The following is a 9,803-nucleotide window of genomic DNA, read 5'->3' as shown; positions in this document are numbered from 1 at the left end:
GGGAGCCGTGGGGTTGTTCGGCCGGGAGAAGGGACGGCTCCAGGGGCGCCTGCTGGTGGCCTTTCAGCGCTTGAAGGGGCCGATCAGAAAGCTGGGGACAGGCTTTGCAACGGGACCCGTTGGGACAGGACAAGGGGTGACTGAAACTGCACCAGGAGACACGAGCAACAGTATCTGTGCTGCAGGAGTGGCCAGGCACTGGAACAGGCTGCCCAGGGAGGTGCTGGAGTCGCCATCCCTGGAGGGGTTCACGAAACCTGTGGCCATGGCACTTGGGGACATGGTCTAAGGGCCGTGGTGGTGTTGGGCTGGTGGTTGCACTCGATGATCTTAGAGGTCTTTTCCACCCCAAACAATTCCATGGTACTGTGGCTTGGAAGAGCTAACATGGAACTCGCTGCTGGAGGGAGAATCTGTCAGTGTTTTCTTGCATTCAAGATACTATAAACTTACATTTTATGTTAATTATTTGTTCAGTTCTAAACACCTCCCTCATTCTGGTACTTGTTCACAAGCTCTTGGGATGTCAGGGGTTGGAAGGGACCCAAAGAGATCATGGAGTCCAACCCCCCTGCCAGAGCAGGAGCATAGACTCCAGCACCGGTCACACAGGAACACATCCAGATGGGTCATGAAAGTCTCCACAAAAGGAGACTCCACAACCCCTCTGGGCAGCCTGTTCCAGTGCTCTCTGACCCTCCCAGTGAAGAAGTTCTTCCCCGTGTTGAGGTGGAACCTCCTGTGCTGGAGTTTCTACCCATTGCCCCTTGTCCTATGCCAGGGTGCAAGTGAGCAGAGCCTGCCCCCTCCCTCCTGACCCCCAGCTCTCAGTTCCTATCTAGGAACCCATTTGAAATGCATAGAAGCTCCTAGCAAGGACCAGTTCATGTGGCCATCAAGGTCCATGAGACTCCTTCAGCTGAGCAGTGAGCTGGGTGCATCTTACTCAGCAGAGCAGGGAGGCACTGGATGCATTTCTGTGTTTCTAAGCTGCAGCTAGTTAAGAGCAGGGAGTTGAAAATCAGCTCCCTTCATTTCCCAGCCCAGATACATCTCCTTCTTTGGAACCTTGTTGACTGCAAATGCTAACACGTGAAGCTGCTGTCAAAAGCTGTGCACCAACAGTAAATCCTAGGATCAGAGAACCATTTAGGCTGGAAGATGCCTCAAAGATCATCGAGTCGAACCCTCAGCACTGCCAGGTCACCACGAAGCCATGGCCCCCAGCACCACATCTGCATGGCTTTGAAACCCCTCCAGGGATGGGGATGCCACTGCTGCCCTGGGCAGCCTGGGTTAGGACCTGACAACACTGAAGGGGAAGAAATTGTCCCAATGTCCAACCTAAACCTCACCTCCTGCAGCTTGAAGGCATTTCCTCTTGTCCTGCTACTTGTTCCTTGGGAGAAGAGACCAATCCCCACCTAGCTTCAACCTCCTTTCAGGGAGCTGTAGAGAGCACTGAGGTCTCCCCTCAGCCTCCTCCAGGCTGAGCACCCCCAGTTCCCTCAGCTGCTCCTCACCAGCCCTGTTCTGCAGATCCTTCATCACCTCTGTTGCCCTTCTCTGAACCTGCTCCAGCCCCTTAATGTCTTTAGAATAATAGGCCCCAACCTGAGCCCAGGATTTGAAGTGTGGCCTCACCAGTGCCCAGTGCAGGGGGGACAATGACTCCTGCTGGCCACACTATTGCTGATCCAGGCCAGTGCTGGTGCTCATCTTCATCTGGCTGTTGACCAATATGCCCAGATCCTTTTCTGCTGGGTGGTTTCCAGCCACTCTGACCCAAGCTTGAAGCCTTTGTGGGGTTGTTGTGACCCAAGTGCAATACCCAGCACTTGGCGTTCTTGAACCTCATCCCATTGGCCTTGGCCCATTGATCCAGCCTGCCCAGATCCCTCTGCAGAGCCTTCCTCCCCTCCAGCAGATCAACACTGCCACCCAAAGTGGTGTCATCTGCAAACTTACTGGGGAAGCCTCAGTCCCCTGGATCACACAGAATCACCAAGGTTGGGAGAGACCTCAAAGATCATCCAGTCCAAGCTGTCACCACAGACCTCATGACTAAACCATGGCACCAAGTACCACGTCCAGTCCCCTCTTGAACACCTCCAGGGATGGGGACTCCACCACCTCCCTGGGCAGCCATTAAAGAGAACTGTCCCCAGCACTGAGCCCTGGGGAGCACCACTGGTGACCAGCCACCAGCTGGAGTTACCTCCATTCCCCCTGACTGTGGCCATCACCTCGTTGTTAAAACCACCCCTAAGGCCCCGAACCCTTCCTCAGTGCCCAGCAGAGAACACCAAGAGACTCCAAAAGGCTTTTAAAAGGTTTGCCATTTCTTTTTTTTCCTTCCTTTTTCATTTATTGTAGAAAAGTCCTGGGAATGCAGTTGGGTTTTGTACATCTAAAGTCCAGAAAACCATAGAAATGAGGATACTATCTGCATGCAGGCTGCATTTGTCTCTGTTTAAATGATTCTGATCACAAAAATAACAACACTTTTCTTTTCCTTTGAGGGCTTTTTTTTTTTGGCTGTTTTTGTTTTTAATCCTTGGAAAGCCACTAAAAGCAGAGGGAGAGCAAAGCATGCAACACTGTACACATTTGCATAGTATATTGTACCCAGCATGCCTCGTCGAATGCTACACATACAGTATCTATAGGAGGGACAACAGAAAGAGGGAAATCAGCAGAAAACACCAATTTGGAGTAGTTGTTCTTGGGAAGTGTCTTTACCAGCTGAACTGGCTCCCAGTGAATGTCACAGCAGGTTTGGAAGGGACCCTCACAGCTTGTTCAAGCCTGCCCCGCAGTCAGCAGGGACGTCTCCGACTACAGCAGGCTGCCCAGGGGCACGAGGAGGCTGAGCTTGGATGTCTGCAGGCATGGGGCCTCCACCACATCCCTGGGCAAGCAGTTCCAGTGTTTCACCACCCTCATAGTATCACAGAACCACCAAGGTTGGAAGAGACCTCAAAGATCATCGAGTCCAACCTGTCTCCACAGACCTCATGCCTAGACCATGGCTCCAAGTGCCACATCCAATCCCCTCTTGAACACCTCCAGGGATGGTGACTCCACCACCTCCCTGGGCAGCACATTCCAATGGCCAATCTCTCTTTCTATGAAGAACTTCCTAACCTCCAGCTTAAACCTTCCCTGGCACAGCTTGAGACTGTGTCCTCTTGTTCTGGTGCTGGTTGCCTGGCAGAAGAGACCAACTCCTTCCTGGTTACAAACACCTTTCAGGTAGTTGTAGACAGCAAGAAGGTCTCCCCTGAGCCTCCTCTTCTCCAGGCTAAGCAACCCCAGCTCCCTCAGCCTCTCCTCACAGGGCTGTGCTCAAGGCCTCTCCCCAGCCTTGTTGCCCTTCTCTGGACACAAGTGAAGAGCTTCCTCCTGATGTCCAACCTAGATGTCCCCTGCACCAGTCTCAATCCATTGCCCCTCATCCTATCACCACAGGCCCCTCCACACAGTCCTTCTCCAGCCTTCCTGTAGGTCCCCTCTGGACACTGAAACGTAGCTATAGATTTAATAACTGCCAGGCTGTCACTGGGAACCAGTTTGGGTGAAAAAACCCGTGGATTTTGTGGGATCTGAGAAGCCCAAGGTCCATAGTTTGTAGTTTGAGTGACTGTTTTCACCTTTCTTTGCCCCCCCCCCCCCATGTCTGGTGTATGCACACAAGTTGTGTTGTGCTCAGTTCTCTTCCTTTGCTGCTCTACATACAAGAGAAGAGAACTGAGAGCACTTCAGGTGCACAGACTGCATCAGGTTGGAAGGGAACCTTAAAAGATCATCTTCACAGAATGGCCTAGGTTGGAAGGGACCTCAGAGATCCTCTACTCCAACCTCCCTGCTGTGGGCAAGAACTCCTCTCTGTGTCCAGCCCCCTCCCTTCACCTCATTTCCCTTCACATTCTAAACTCAGTGGAAGTTTGGAGTAGACAGAGCTCTGAGGATGCAACATTCTTCTCTCCCCAACCTCCCCATCCCCAGCAAGTGGCTCTGTAGCCCCAAAAACTTCCTTACTGGGACTTGTTTTCCATGCCAGACCTTGGGCTACTGGTGTATTTGTGGTCTACTCCTCAGTTACATACCAAAACTAGCTCAACCCAGAGCTTATTGATGTCATTTCAGCTTTGAGGAGGAAAATTAGCAGAAATGAGTGCAGTGGGCTTTCTAATTTTCAGAGATGTAGGGGGGTTGGGGTTTGTTGTTGTTTTCATTAATTAATGGGGAAGGAATACAGCTTCTTGAAAAATAAATCACACAGGCAAAATGCAAGGCTTAGAAATGACCTGCCCAGGTAGCAGAGAGTGAGTCAAAGGGATCAAAACTGCAATAACCCCCCCTGAGAATGGATCCAAAACCCATCTCAAGGCCACTCCAGCGACTGCAGGGGTTTGTGCTATCACAGATGTGCTTCTTTCTCCTTGCTCTCTTTTTGCATCACTGGCAAAGCCTTTTCCTCTGTACTGGAGAAGAGCTTCTCTCACTGTATTGATTTTGTTTGGTTTGCTGCTGCTTCTACTGAGTACAGTTAATAGCAAAGGGGATTTGGGATTTCATGGAATTCCATTTTGCTTTTCAGGAAATCTACTGAGAAGGTTTCTGATAACCAGGATGTGCCATTTCTGGTCAGACCTTGCCAGTTATCAGCTTTTGGAGAAGGCAGTAACAAAGCCTGCATCCAGCAGTAGGATCCAGTCCAAAAGAGGCCAAAAAAGGTGAGGGGGAAAAGGCAAATCTACCAAACATCACCCAGAGTGCTAATCCCAGGAAGAAAGGATTGACACACTCATAGAATCATGGCATGGTTTAAAGGAAAGGACCTTTAAAGCTCATCTACTCCAACCCCCCTCCAGTCAGCAGAACAATCTCCAACTAGATTATTATTAACCTTTTAAACTCGACTTCCACCTTCTCCCTGAATCCTCCTGCATGGAGTCAATATTTCTCTTGGCCTCTTCAAAGGGATGCCATAAATAATCCTGAGAGATCTCAACACAAGATTTCCACACTGAGCAGCAATCTCAGCTCCTTCTCCAAGCTAACCCCTTACATCTCTCTCACAACCATTACTGATACCCCTTTGGTTCTCAAGACAGGCCTCTGTTTAATCTGGACTTGCATAACTTGAACCTGACAAAGGTTCTTCAAACGGCTCTTTAAACACCATCTTCCCTTTTGGCATCATCTGGGGATTTCACTCCCCCAAACTGGTGACACCACAGCATCTTGTTTCTCTTTGCAGAGCCACTGGTGAAAGGAACAAGGAGCAACTGCAGCAGATGACACGGCAGCAGCACCCCCTGTATCCAAACTCCTGTTAATGCCAACTAGGCTAATAGAAACCAACAATTAGGAGTAAAACTAGTTTAGCAGAAGCAGTATCTTAACAAAATATGCATCTAGTTGATTTTCATTTGTGGTCTCCAATTAGTTTCACCTCAAAATGAAGGCCATGAATCAAGGGCATGAATCAAGCTTGGACACCAAAATACAGCAGAGGACAAAAGAAATGCCTGGTTAAACCCCTAAGCTACCCCAACTGGTCTGCTCTCAAGTAACAGTCTCAGCAATATTCTTTGGGGAATGGGAATGTCAGTAAAGATCTTGGATTGCAGGAGTCTGTTTCAGAGAAGTTTGTGGGTCTGAGGCCAAACTGAGCTTGCAGTTTCCATCCTGCGTGCACCCAGAGAAACTACCATCAGCGTGTTCCTCCTCCAGCCACCTCTCCTCCTCGCCATGTTCCCTCTTCTAAGCACCTACAAAACATCATTTGAAAAGCAAGGAGCACAAAAGGCTGAACCCTCCTCACCTGTCAACATCAGAAGCAGCTTTCAACCCTGCTCAAAGGCTTTTCTGATTTGCAGCAAGCCCACCACCGACGCTGTGGAGTACAACCGCCAGCAACGGCGTCCACAGAGCCAGCTCCAAGCACGCTTGGTTTATCTGGGTCCAGCAGAGTTAACTCAAAGAGCTGTGGAATCAGGAGCAGCTGAGGAACTGTGATTAGCAAAAGAGAACAGCACTGGCTGCAGAAGCTGCTGGGGCTGCTCAGGGACAAACCCAGGGGTGCCCAATTTCCACGGCAAGATGAATTTCCACCCCCCCCCCCCCCCCAGGATCAAATCCAGCTGCTGCTGCTGCACTGTCAGTTCTCAAGCAGAGGAAGTTATTTTTTGCCAAGCCAATCTGTTCAGCAAACAATCATTTAATTTGGCCCACTGTTTATGAACTAAAATTGGATGTGGAACAGCTTTTTAGTTGCGTATGCTGGGGTTAGAAAGCATCAGCAGTTGGGAGCTGCACATCCCATGGGAGAAACATCTCTGGAAGCAGGAAAGGAAGAACCCAGACATCTGTTAAATACAACTTGCCAATACATTCAAGAGCTCAACAACTAATTGTCTTTCAAGTGGCTTCAGGACTTGGGCAACACTTTGTTAATTCATTACCCCTGCACCATTAGATCTGGAGATGGTTTGGGGTCACCTTTATCAGGTTGTTCATCCCAAAGGGTCCTAAGGAAGCTTTTAAGCTGACACCAAAAAAACCTAAGCCAACCACACAGAAAAATAAACCCAAAGGTTTTAGAAAACATCTCTGAAATCTGTGGAAGCCAGAGCTTAGGGACACACCTGTGATATTTAGTAGCAGTTTAGTAACAGGAAGAAGTGGGGCAGGGCTGGGAAAACTGAGCCTTCCACATATCCCTTCAGGGATGCAGGAACCTGATGGTTCCACACAGCGCAGTGGGGTTAAGGAATCACAACACAGCTGGCAAGCACTGCTGGAGGTCTAAGACAGATGCTAACATGTGTCCTGCTGGACACTGCAGCTTTTACTGATTACTCTGCTTCCTAAAACCAATTTGCTTTGTAAAATAAAGAGCTCCCCTAGCTTGTCTCTAGAATAAATGAACAACCTATTAGCACGTTGGGTATAGGTGTACTGAGAGAGAGAGATAGCTCAAAGGGTGAAAAAGAAAAATCAAACAGCAAGCAAGAGACCTGCTGGGATCACTTCTAACTGGTTCAAGTGGAAAGGGCAGAGGGAGAGGAGAGGGCAAACTAATTACAGAGGAGAGGAAAGTCAAGGTAAATCCACATGGTGAAAGAAGTCCACGTGTTCTTCCAAGAGAAGAGGCAACTTCCCTCACGAGCGTGGGGTTAGGAGAACAAACAGGGGAGTTTTGGCACTTCAGATGCTGCAGGTGATGGGATTTGTGCATATGTGTCCTGTAGATCTTTCCCTAGCATGACATGGAAGACTTGAAAACAAGGCTCCAAAAGGCTTTAGGAAGAGATGAAGAGTTTTGGCCAGGAGATGATAAAGCAGTAACCTTGTTTACTAGAGAAATCTAAGTTAGGTTGCTTTGGCAGCCACCTGCCATTTCAAATGCAAATATCTTCAAGCAATTAAATGATCTGATCCCTACTGCTACTACAGAATAAAGATAAAGAGCTGGCTACTCTAGGTTTAATACATCTCAGTGCATCCTTTGCAATTAATACTTTTAATGCACACAAGCAAGAAACTTAGTAGTAAAGCTTAGAGGGGGAAAAAAAAGGGGGGGGGGGGGGAAGAAATCAATGGTTTTGCCTAAATGCCTTCTTTTCTCATGCAGGTACGTGTGCTGTACATGGAACAAAGGTTTGGAGAAGGCTCCACTGTGCTGTAGCAGAAAAAACACTAGAGAAGGCAGCTGATGCCACCACTCTCAGACCAGATCCTGCCACCCTTCCTCAGCCTGAATGCTCTTTTGGAATCAGACAGGAGAAGATCAGACAGGATCAGGTCTGTCATATCCATTCTTAACTCCCAATGGATGCAGAGATTCCCCTGGTTTTCTTGGTCAGTGGCCCATTTGCATCATCTCATGGTGTTGACAGCTGCCCTTCAGGCAGTCGAGGCATTGAAAACACGAACCATGCATCCACCATCTCTTCATGCTGCTGGAGATGGGCATCAGTTGGGGTTGCACCAGGCAGGAGATCACTTTTCTCATTATTAACATCAAGAAGATAACCAGACTCAGCTGTAGTGGTGGGAAATACCAGTGATCTTTTCTAACTGGTCCAGAAAGGAGAAGACATCATAATGTTCATGTATTCCTAGACTCCGAGAATGGTTTGGGTTGGAAGGGACCTTGAAGATTCCAACCCCCCTGCTGTAGGCAGGGACACCTTCCACTAGACTTTAGGAGGAAAATATAAACCCAGCTGAAAGTTAATGATCCCCATTTTGGACAAAGGGGGAGAAAAATTAGTTTTGACATGAACCTGCATTAAAAAAATTGCAAATTCAGTCAGCTGGAGGAAATGGAGAAGTTGAGGAGCAACTGTGCAAAGACACAGAAGGGTGAGCGGTGGTGTCACACTGCACCTAAGGCTTCCCTGATCACGTAAGACACGAGGCCAGTCACACAAATGGGCCTAGGTAAAGAAAACTGAAGACTCAGGAGGTGCAAGGAAGTGAGTGTTAGGAAGTAAGGCAGCAACATCTCCACAGATTGATCCTCCTGCTTTGAATCACAAACAGCAGCTCAACAACTGCACCGGGAGCAGAGCGGTTCTTCCTGCTAACGTGGGCTTTATTGCCAGCTAATTCTGACCAAGGTGTTCTGTCAAATGGTTTGTCATCCACCAAAGGTTAACCCCACTCCCCTCCCTCAGACTTCATCACTGGAATTGAAACCAAGCTGCTGGAGACTTCTTGTGCGATGCTGAATTCTGAAGACATTCAAAGATGGACTTTGAAAGATGTAACCTGTTGGGAGGTTCTGTGATGTGCTGGGATGGAGGTACTCTACACACTGGGTAAGAGGGGTGGTGTTTCCCATTACAAAAGGCTAAAAATGGGGGGGAAAGATGATGTCTCTATACACTAATACTCCATTTTGGGACTACAAGCTGTGTTCAGGTCAAGAAGAGAAAAAAAAAGGCTCTTCTCAACCTGTTCAGGTCAAGAAGAGAAACAAAAAAGCCTCTTCTCAACCTGTTCAGGTCAAGAAGAGGAACAAAAAAGGCTCTTCCCAACCTGTTCAGGTCAAGAAGAAACAACAAAAAAGCCTCTTCTCAACCTGTTCAGATTAAGAAGAGACAACAAAAAAAGCCTCTTCTCAACCTGTTCAGGTGAAGAGGAGCAACAAAAAAGCCTCTTCTCAACCTGTTCAGGTCAAGAAGAGACAACAAAAAAGCCTCTTCTCAACCTGTTCAGGTGAAGAGGATCAACAAAAAAGCCTCTTCTCAACCTGTTCAGGTGAAGAGGAGCAACAAAAAAGCCTCTTCTCAACCTGTTCAGGTTAAGAAGAGCAACAAAAAAGCCTCTTCTCAACCTGTTCAGGTTAAGAAGAGACAACAAGAAAAGCCTCTTCTCAACCTGTCCAGGTCAAGAGGAGCAACAAAAAAGCCTCTTCTCAACCTGTCCAGGTCAAGAGGAGCAACAAAAAAGCCTCTTCTCAACCTGTTCAGGTCAAGAAGAGACAACAAAAAAGCCTCTTCTCAACCTGTTCAGGTCAAGAAGAGACAACAAAAAAGCCTCTTCTCAACCTGTTCAGGTGAAGAGGAGCAACAAAAAAGCCTCTTCTCAACCTGTTCAGGTCAAGAAGAGACAACAAAAAAGCCTCTTCTCAACCTGTTCAGGTCAAGAGGAGCAACAAAAAAGCCTCTTCTCAACCTGTTCAGGTCAAGAGGAGCAACAAAAAAGCCTCTTCTCAACATGTTCAGGTCAAGAAGAGCAACAAAAAAGCCTCTTCTCAACCTGTTCAGGTCAAGAAGAGACAA

This window comes from Dryobates pubescens, chromosome 2, assembly GCF_014839835.1.
Source record: "Dryobates pubescens isolate bDryPub1 chromosome 2, bDryPub1.pri, whole genome shotgun sequence".
In the NCBI taxonomy this organism is placed as follows: domain Eukaryota; kingdom Metazoa; phylum Chordata; class Aves; order Piciformes; family Picidae; genus Dryobates; species Dryobates pubescens.
This window is presented reverse-complemented; position numbering follows the sequence as displayed.